Below are 11,120 nucleotides of genomic sequence, written 5' to 3'. Positions count from 1 at the left end.
AGGCTCAGGACGGCTAACAACCAATAATAAAAGCAAGTTGATTAAAATACAATTTAAAGCCGCCTTGCTAAAGAAAGACCTCAAAAATAAACAACTCGTGGCATACAGGGAAGCTTTTAATGTTTTATGTAGTATGTATTTTAATATTTTGTTGGAAGCCGCTCAGAGTGGCTGGGGAAGCCCAGCCAGATGGGCGGGGTATGTATGTATGTATAAATAAATAAATATGTATGCATGGAAGTGAGAGCTGGACCATAAAGAAGGCTGATCGCCGAAGAATGGATGCTTTTGAATTCTGGTGCTGGAGGAGACTCTTGAGAGTCCCATGGACTGCAAGAAGATCCAACCTCTCCATTCTGAAGGAAATCAGCCCTGAGTGCTCACTGGAAGGACAGATCCTGAAGCTGAGACTCCAAGACTTTGGCCACCTCATGAGACGAGAAGACTCCCTAGAAAAGACCCTGATGTTGGGAAAGATGGAGGGCACAAGGAGAAGGGGACGACGGAGGACGAGATGGTGGGACAGTGTTCTCGAAGCATGAGTTTGACCAAACTGCGGGAGGCAGTGGAAGACAGGAGGGCCTGGCGTGCTCTGGTCCAGGGGGTCACGAAGAGTCGGACACGACTAAACGATTAAACAACAACAATAATAATTGGCTTGCAACAACCATTACCGTCGCATCACGCAGCCAGGAGTTCCGCGGGCCACTCGCCTTATACTTAAAACTGCTCTCCCGCCTCCGGTTTTCATCTCCCTTCCTTCCCCCGCCCCCCTCGTCCAGCAGCCACAATCCAGAGACACGTGGCGGCGGGCTTCCCATTCATTCGCCGCCGGCCGCTCGCCCATTCATTCATTCATTCATTCAGCCAAGCGGGGAGGTCAATGACCGAGGGTTACTCGGCAGCGATACAGAAAGAGGCGCTCGCGCGTGCGCAGAACCAGGGCGTGGCCGCCGGCTGGTGAATGAAGCGCAGCTGAGCTTTTCGCCCGCTCCCAAGATGGCGCCGCCCGCCTCGCGCGCCCGTCCTCCAGCCAATGGCAAAGGCAGATGTGGAGGGGGCGAGGCCACGCCCCCCGTTTTACAGGCCACGCCTCCAGCCTTTAAAGGGGCCGCGCACGCCGCTTGTTCTGCGGCAGAAGCTATTCTCACCAGGCAGGTAAGGGAGGCAGGGAGATTTATATCAGTTTTTTCCCCTTTTTTGTGGGTGGGGAAGGTTTATGGAGCGGAATGTGTACTTTTTAGAGCTGGGGACAATTTGTGTGCTTCATTTGCCTCCGTGGGAGGGGGGTTAAAAATACAGACTTAATTCAATTAATAATCATAAATGTTTGGGAGGAAATAAGACGGTAAAGAGCAAATAAACTAAATATTGATGCATGTAATTTTTATTTCGTTATTGTATTTAGTGGTAGCATGGCTGTGTTGTTTTTTTGCAACATAAAACCATTCAATAAACATGATTTATAAAATAATAATAAATATGAATGGTTGCAATTCAGTTTTATTGTACCTTCCTTCATACTTGAGAAAGCTACCCTGGGGTTTTATTGCAGGGAAAAGAGGGTCGTAAAATATGTCGTTCCCCCCCTCTCAACTTTTGGTTAATTATAAACCGTTTTTTAAAGATTGGCGTTTTAATATTAACCCGCCCTTGGACCTTAGGTGTGAAGGTATATGAGTTAATGATATATATAGCTGCTTTTGGTAGTGGTAGTAAAAATGAGGAGCACATTGCATTTAAATGGGGTGCATGTGAGGCTTGGGTTGCCTGGGGGCTCTTCCTTTTAAACTGGTTTCTGAGTTGGGAGGGGGGCTGTGTACAGTGGTTTACAGCTCCTTTTTTTCAAGAGCTCCAGGATTTATTTTGGGGGTGGGCTTGAAAAACCCCTCATTGAGGAAACAGCCTTGTAGGGGCTGCGCCTGTTCCCTAAGGGTCCCTAATAGGGAAAAGGAAAAGGGGTCCACACAGTTCTAGTGTTACTTTGGGTGGGTGGGCTTTTGGGGTGGGGGGGGGTGAGTTGAAGCTTTGTGAGAAGGGGGGTTGCTGGCGGCAGATGTTCAGCCCTGATAGACATTTGTACCCTAAAAGCTTAAAGAAAAGAGGGGGGAAAACAGCTGGAAATTGAACTGTAAGCAGCTGCAGGGAATTAAATAATGCCCTGAAATGTGTTCAGGTTTGCAGGAGTTCAGCAACGGGGGCTTGCATCTCTCTACCCCGCCCCCTGCTAAACCTCCCAATTTTATCATCCCAATAACCTTGTGAGGTAGGCTTAGACGGATGAAGGAGGTTAGTTATCCCCTGAGCATTGTAGGATGGCAGAACTGGGCCTCCCCCCTCCACATCCATGTTATGGGACTCCAGTTCCCAGCAGCCAACATCAATCGTCAAGGAACGATGGGCTTTATTGAGAACTGAATTAATTGACTCTCCCTCTTTCTTTTCATATGCAATAGTTGAATGTGGTTCTTTTCTGGGTTTTCTTCCCCATTGTGCCTCCGTTTTATTTATTTTTCCTGTTTATATGCATTTTTATCTGTTACACTTACTGTTTTTACTCTGTTCGTATTATTGTTTATTTTAAGGGGGGGTGAGAGCTGTTAAGTCACATTTGAAGGGTCCACAGGTTCCCACAACCCTCATGCAGAGAGTCTCTTGCTATACAGTGGTACCTCGGGTTAAGTACTTAATTCGTTCCAGAGGTCCGTTCTTAACCTGAAACTGTTCTTAACCTGAAGCACCACTTTCGCTAATGGGGCCTCCTGCTGCCGCCGCGCTGCCGGTGCATTGTTCTCATCCTGAAGCAAAGTTCTTAACCTGAAGCACTATTTCTGGGTTAGCGGAGTGTGTAACTTGAAGCGTATGTAACCCGAGGTACCACTGTCTGTGTATTTTGTATGGAAGCCTATGTGTCTATGAGAGACGAGCTAGCCAACTTATTTTGAGAAAGGCGGTCACTTTTTGCAAAGCGTTTTTCGTGCCCCTTTCCTCTGTGAGGTCATCCATTTTTTCGGGGGGGGGGGTGGGTCAGGTTTGGGGGCTGAGGTCTCCCTTCAGCAGAATCAGCCGGGGTGTTTTGGGGAGAGGAACAGGGGCAGCCCGGAGTCGACACACCACATTTTGAAGCAATGCTTTCTAAAGAAGGAGCCATTTAGGTGTGACATCCGGAATTTGAAAAATTACCTTTGCTTCAGCACATTTGCTGCGGGAGGGCAGGAAATGTTGTCATTTTTAACTCCGAGAGAAGTGTGGGGGTGTCTCTCTTCTGTGACTGCTGTCGCTGGCTTTCTTCTCCAAAGGAGGTGTCGCTGGTGTCAGTGCAAAAATACAACTTGCTTTTTCCCTTCCTCTCTTGGGAACTGGCTCTCTTGCAGACAAAAATGCAGATCTAGGGAAGCCTTTTTCTCATTTCATCTGCTAGTAAAAAGGTAAAGGGACTCCTGGCCGTTAAGTCTAGTTGCAGAAGACTCTGGGGTTGCAACGCTCTTCACGCTTTCTTGGCCGAGGGAGCCGGCGTACAGCTTCCGGGTCATGTGGCCAGCAGGACTAAGCCGCTTCTGGCGAACCAGAGCAGCGCACGGAAACGCCGTTTACCTTCCCGCTGGAGTGGTATCTATTTATCTACTTGCACTTTGACATGTTTTCGAACTGCTAGGTTGGCAGGAGCAGGGACTGAGCAACGGGAGCTCACCTGGTCGCAGGGATTCGACCTTCTGATGAGCAAGTCCTAGGCTCTGTGGTTTAGACCACAGCGCCACCCGCGTCCTGTGCTCATCTGCTAGTAGTTCCTTGTTACTCGTCGGTTAGCATAAGAAGCTTGCCAGCAGCACATGTAGTCCAGCATTCTGTTCTCACTACAGTGGTACCTCGGGTTAAGTCCTTAATTCGTTCCGGAGGGCCGTTCATAACCTGAAACTGTTCTTAACCTGAAGCTAATGAGGCCTCCTGCTGCTACCACCGGAGCACGATTTCTGTTCTCATTCTGAAGCAAAGTTCTTAACCCGAGGTATTATTTCTGGGTTAGCTGAGTCTGTAACCTGAAGCGTATGTAACCCGAGGTACCACTGTATGGCCAAGTAGATGCTTGTGAAAAGATTGTTTTGATCAGTGGTGCGTCTCCAACAAGGTGAACTCCAAATGCACAGCATATTCTTAAAAAGAAAAATTAATCTGAAGGTTGGTGGGTGTTGGCCAGGCTGTTGCTCACCTTTTGTGCCCAGTGCCTGTAGCTTAATTTGCTCAGCGCAGCTGATTTCAATTAACAGCTTTGTAACACTAAAAGGGGACGCGGGTGGCACTGTGGGTTAAACCACAGATTCTAGGACTTGCTGATCAGAAGGTTGGCGGTTCGAATCCCCGCAATGGGGTGAGCTCCCATTGCTCGGTCCCTGCTCCTGCCCACCTAGCAGTTCGAAAGCACGTCAAAGTGCAAGTAGATAAATAGGTACCACTCCAGCGGGAAGGTAAACGGTGTTTCTGTGCGCTGCTCTGGTTCGCCAGAAGCGGCTTAGTCATGCTGGCCACATACCCGGAAGCTGTACGCCGGCTCCCTTGGCCAATAAAGCTAGATGAGCACCGCAACCCCAGAGTCAGCCACAACTGGACCTAATGGTCAGGGGTCCCTTTACCTTTACCTAACACTAAAAGACGAATGGAACAAGATGCATTTCTTTATTTTTAACCCCGTTTCGTAAACTGCAACCTAAAACTGGTTTTACAAGGATAGCACTTCGTCATTGCCCCACAAAGACTTTGAACCTGCAGCAGTTTTTTCCACTTTGTGGATAGAATGAGGAACACCAACAATTTCTTGCTCATGAGCAGATGTTAGCTTGCAGCCTGTCGTAATTGATGTTCCCTGGGAGAGGCGATCCTTTTTCCTAGCCTCTACTGTGTTTTGCTGCCCACCCCCCTGCAAAAAAAGGGGTCTGGTTAGCTTCTATCTTTTAAATTTAAGTAATAAGTACAATACGTGCATGAAATGAAGGCAACTTTTTAAAAATCGCTTACAGTAAGGCTTTACTGCTCATAAACAAGATGAATTGCAGTTATGTCTGGTCAGACACTTTCTGGCTTTGGCTGTTTTTAAGATTAGGTAAATGAAACTGCCCCATTTTCCAGTATTTTGCTGGTTTACTCCATATCGGAGTTGTTGTTTAGTTGTGTTCGCCTCTTCGTGACCCCCTGGACCAGAGCACGCCAGGCACTCCTGTCTTCCACTGCCTCCTGCAGTTTGGTCAGACTCATGCTGGTAGCTTCGAGAACACTGTCCCACCATCTCGTCCTCCGTCATCCCCTTCTCCTTGTGCCCTCCATCTTTCCCAACATCAGGGTCTTTTCCAGGGAGTCTTCTCCTCTCATGAGGTGGCCAAAGTCTTGGAGCCTCAGCTTCAGGATCTGCCCTTCCAGTGAGCAGTCAGGGCTGATTTCCTTCAGAATGGATCGGTTTGATCTTCTTGCAGTCCATGGAACTCTCAAGAGTCCATGGGACTCTCCAACTAAACTAGGGGAGTCATTGGCTTGTAGACTTGGAAATGGGCCCTGAAGATAAGGAAGAACAGCTTAGGCTGTTTGACAGCAAACTTCCTCAGAAGGTGGTGAAATCTTCACTGGAGGTTTTTACGTCGAGATTGTATTGGCACCTGCCAGGGATTGTCGAGCTGAGATCGCTGCCTTGCAGGGGTTCTGGACTTGAAGACCCTTCCCACCGTACATTTCCATGAAAAAGCTTTATGGCAATTCTCCCCCAGTTCCCTGGAGTGGTAAACAAAGCAAGGCCAAAAACGTAACCAAGAAGAGGGAGAGAAATCGCCCTGGAGACCTCACTAGGATTCTCTCCAGAATTCTGGTAACAATGCATTTGCGCAGTATTTTTCCCCAAGAGAGGAGATGTTGGTCTTACTGTTAACGTTCGATATCTCATCAGCCAGTGGAGTTTTATCACCTTGGAATAATGCCCCAGATCCGCATACAGACCCTCTTAAATTGTTCTGACCCATTAAAAAACTGGGTACGTAGGTGACGGTGTCATACAGTTACAGTGGTACCTCGAGTTAAGTATTTAATTCGTTCCGGAGGTCCGTTCTTAACCTGAAACTGTTCTTAACCTGAAGCACCACTTTAGCTAATGGGGCCTCCTGCTGCCACCGCGCCGCCAGAGCACGATTTCTGTTCTCATCCTGAAGCAAAGTTCTTAACCTGAGGTACTGTTTCTGGGTTAGCGGAGTCTGTAACCTGAAGCGTATGTAACCCGAGGTACCACTGTATTCTGAACTTACACAGTTCAGAACAGACTTCACTGACGGGGGCTCTCAGAGACTCAAGACAGCTCTTTGCTAAACGTCCAAAGTTCTACAGGCACCAGGCGTATTTTGCCACTGGCGCGGGTTCCAATTGCGAACCCTGTGGAGATCTCTGGATGCCAGGCTTGCAACCGACCTCTCCATCTGGCTGGCCAGTAGAAGAGCTTATTCGTTGCGTATATCTCCTGCCTTTTCCTCCAAGACGCCCCCCCCTCAGTTAATTCCTACAATGACCGTGTGGGGAACGCGAAGAGGCTGCGACTGACTCCAAGGTTTCATGATGGAGTGGGGATTCGAACCCTGATCTCCCAGGTCCTAGTCTGATGCTCTAACGCAGGTGTCAGCAAATCTTTTCAGCAGGGGGCCGCTCCACTGTCCCTCAGACCTTGTGGGGGGCCAGACTATATTTTTTTTGGGGGGGGGGTAATGAACAAATTCTTACGCCCCACAAATAACCCAGAGATGCATTTTAAATCAAAGGACACATGCTACTCGCGTGAAAACACGCTGATTCCATGCTGTCTGCGGGCTGGATTTAGAAAGCAATTGGGCCAGATCCGGCCCCCAGGCCTTAGTTTGCCTACCATGCTCTAACCACTACACCACCCTGTCCTTCTGCTATGCAGCATTTCTGTAAATCGAGTAGACATATAAGTATGGGGAAAGCAAAATGCCCCTTAGAGAAGGATGTGAGGTATTTACCCGGAAACTTGAATTTGTTTGACGTTTCAATGTGTTGTAAACCACTTGGATATTTTTCTTCTTTAAAATATAAAGCGGTATAGAAATGAGATTAAAATAAATTTTACTGTGGGGAGAAAAGGCCCCCCAAGAATTCTGTTGCGGTGACCATAACCTAAGTTTAAGGTGCCATTATCTTTCTGAGTTTCGCCTTGAGCAAGCTGTTCAGAACAATGGGAGGTCGCAGCGGTCTTGCTCCGTGACAAAAGATCTATTATTTTAACCTGTTTGACAAGGGCAGCGTGGACTCTTGTGTCCCCATAGCATTCCCTCCCCCCCCAACTGCAGGTGAAAACTCTCCAAAACACCCTAGCGACTGACCGCAATTGCGTAAGCCATCTCTGTTGACAAATTGCGGCATTGTTTGAGTATTTGCATAAGGAAGCGGAAATGCAGAAACTGGATCAATTCCCCCACCCCCTTCCTAAAAAAATAAACCATTAGCTCAGTAGTCAAACATCTACATTGGAAGATGCAAAATTTGGCACCCTCCCCGCAAGCCGGGCTGGCAAGGAGCAGTGCTAGAAACTCAGAAATACAATTACCGTATTTTTCGCTCTATAAGATGCACCAGACCACAAGACGCACCTAGTTTTTGGAGGAGGAAAACAAGAAAAAAAATATTCTGAATCTCAGAAGCCAGAACAGCAAGAGGGATCGCTGCGCAGTGAAAGCAACGATCCCTCTTGCTGTTCTGGCTTCTGGGATAGCTGCGCAGCCTGCATTCGCTCCATAAGACACACACACATTTCCCCTGACTTTTCAGGAGGGACAAAGTGAGTCTTATAGAGCAAAAAATACGGTAATCTCCAGTCTGAGTGGTAGTCGCCACAACAGACTGTCTACACGCCATTTCCACCCCCAATGAAACTGGTTGTTAATTTTTGTGGAGCTTATGATTCTGTTTACAGTGGTACCTCGGGTTAAGAACTTAATCCGTTCTGGAGGTCCGTTCTTAACCTGAAACTGTTCTTAACAGTTTGAATTCAGAACAATTCAAAGTGTTGGTGCTGACTTTTAAAGCCCTAAACGGCCTCGGTCCAGTATACCTGAAGGAGCGTCTCCACCCCCATTGTTCTGCCCGGACACTGAGGTCCAGCCTTCTGGCGGTTCCCTCACAGCGAGAAGCCAAGTTACAGGGAACCAGGCAGAGGGCCTTCTCAGTGGTGGCACCCGCCCTGTGGAACGCCCTCCCACCAGATGTCAAAGAGAAAAATAACTACCAAACTTTTAAAAGACATCTGAAGGCAGCCCTGTTTAGGGAAGCTTTTAATGTTTAATAGGTTATTGTATTTTAGTGTTCTGTTGGAAGCTGCCCAGAGTGGCTGGGGAAACCCAACCAGATGGGCGGGGTATAAATAATAAATTATTATATTATTATTACTCTGCCGCAAGGAGCATCCAATCTGGATTCCCTCCCTTGAGAGATGCATTATATTATCGGTGTGTTTTATGGCACTGTAGGCGGGACGCGGGTGGTGCTGTGAGTTAAACCACAGAGCCTAGGACTTGCCGATCAGAAGGTCGGCAGTTCAAATCCCCGCCAGGGGTGAGCTCCCGTTGCTCGGTCCCTGCTCCTGCCAACCTAGCAGCTCGAAAGCATGTCAAAGTGCAAGTAGATAAATAGGTACCACTCCGGTGGGAAGGTAAACGGCGTTTCCGTGCGCTGCTCTGGTTCGCCAGAAGCGGCTTAGTCATGCTGGCCACATGACCCGGAAGCTGTACGCCGGCTCCCTTGGCCACTAAAGCAAGATGAGCGCCGCAACCCCAGAGTCGGCCACGGCTGGACCTAACAGTCAGGGGTCCCTTTACCTTTACATGACACTGTGGACTTTTGTTCATCACCTTTCTATTCCTCTGAGGAGCTCAGGGTTTCAAGCATCGCCCGTCGCCTTCCTCTGCCCGTTTTGCCCTCTCAGCACAGCCCTGCGAGGTATTTAAGGTTGAGAGGAAAAAGCAGCTAATTATTTGGAAGAAAAGCAGCCCGGATAACATGGGCTTAATCTAAATCCATTACACAGTAGCATGCGTTTAATGTACGATTTCAGAGCTTTCATCTCTGATGTGTCACTGGGTTGCAACAAATTCCCTTGCCACCGCGATAGTCACTGAAAGGGAGACAGAACATTCTGTTGGTTATTCCAAGAAGTGGAGGATTATTGCTTCATTCATTATGTTCTGTGTTTTTATGTTGTAAACTGCCCTGTGATCTCTGAATGAAAGGGTGGCATGTGAAGTTAATAGGTAAAGGGACCCTTGACCATTAGGTCCAGTCGTGACTGACTCTGGGGTTGCGGCGCTCATCTTGCTTTACTGGCCGAGGGAGCCGGCGGACAGCTTCCGGGTCATGTGGCCAGCAGGACTAAGCCGCTTCTGGCGAACCAGAGCAGCACACGGAAACGACATTTACCTTCCTGCCGGAGCGGTACCTATTCATCTACTTTCGCTGGTGTGCTTTTGAACTGCTCGGTTGGCAGGAGCAGGGACCGAGCAATGGGAGCTCACCCCGTCGCGGGGATTCGAACCGCCGACCTTCTGATCGGCAAGTCCTAGGGTCTGTGGTTTAACCCACAGCGTCACCCGCATCCCTGTGAAGTTAATAAATAATAAAAATGGTTCATAGCCAGTGCTGGTCCTACTCAGAGTAAACCCACTGAAACTGGTTGGCAGGACTCCCTTGGTGGCGACATGGATGGGTCTGTTCTGAGTCAGGCCTGGTGGAGGACAACCCAGAACCTTCATCTGGAACCCTGGGACAGAGCTGTCTGTATCGACAACATCTGGCTCACGGGTCTCCTCAGCTTTTAAGGGGTTTGGGATGCTTCCAGCATTCAGGTGCTCCATACTGGCCCACCTGCTAGCTGTAGGTGACAAGAATTCCAGGTAGGCAAGCAGGCTCACAAAGCACGGTCAGTGGCGTAGCATGGGGGGGTGCGGGGGGGGCCGGCTGCACCGGGCGCAACATCTGGGGGTTAGGGAAATCCACGGGTTAGGGGGCGCAAATTACTTGCCTTGCCCCGGGTGCTGATAACCCACGCTACGCCACTGAGCACGGTTGCAGTCCTCATTGTTTGGAGAAGCAAACACACGTTATATTTCCACAGTTGTGACGGTGCTGAGGTTTTTATGTGTACTTATAATGTGGGACGCTCTGGCAGGAAGGTAAACGGCGTTTCCGTGCGCTGCTCTGGTTTGCCAGAAGCGGCTTAGTCATGCTGGCCACACGACCCGGAAGCTGTATGCCGGCTCCCTCGGCCAGTAAAGCGAGATGAGCACCGCAAACCCAGAGTCGGGCACAACTGGACCTAATAGTCAGGGATCCCTTTACCTTTACCTTAAAATGTGGGAATGCACCTGCTTCAAGTGGTACCTCAGGTTAAGTACTTAATTCGTTCCGGAGGTCCGTTCTTAACCTGAAACTGTTCTTGACCTGAAGCACCACTTTAGCTAATGGGGCCTCGCACGGCCGCCACGCGATTTCTGTTCTCATCCTGAAGCAAAGTTCTTCACCCGAGGTACTATTTCTGGGTTAGCGGAGTCTGAAACCTGAAGCATTTGCAACCCAAGGTAACACTGTATATGTGTTTTGGAAGGTGCTGTTTTGCATGCATGCACCAAAACCAACAACTAAAGTGCAAAAATGAGTCAGATCTGCTGACTGTGGCTCAGGCGGGGCGTCACGGCTCCTGAGCTCACGGCTGCTAGTAGGTGAATGCGCTGTAGTAACCCCAGCTTGCCGCTGCGTCTGGAGACCCGAGTTCACATGACGGGAGCTGGGATGATGCTATGCAGCCCTCCCATTGGCTGAAACGGCTTGGATGATTTTGGCAGCCGTAGGGCGGCTGGAAGTGAGGAGGTAGCAGATTCAGCAAAGTCTGTGTTGAGCAACGCGGTTCTCTCTTCTCTTCTCTCTCTCTCTCTCTCTCTCTCTCTCTCTCTCTCTCTCTCGTAGTGAGAAGGAAGGAAGGAGAGAGAAACTCTATATTCTGCAATTCATGTGGGAAAGAGCTTTGCAATTCCAGCTGGAATCTTCTCCATGGAAGATTGAGAAGCTAATAAATTGCGAACAAGCGGCCA

The sequence above is a fragment of the Podarcis melisellensis genome, assembly GCF_964234715.1.
Source record: "Podarcis melisellensis genome assembly, chromosome: 18".
NCBI classification, from domain to species: Eukaryota; Metazoa; Chordata; class Lepidosauria; order Squamata; family Lacertidae; genus Podarcis; species Podarcis melisellensis.
Note: the sequence above shows the minus strand (reverse complement) of the source record.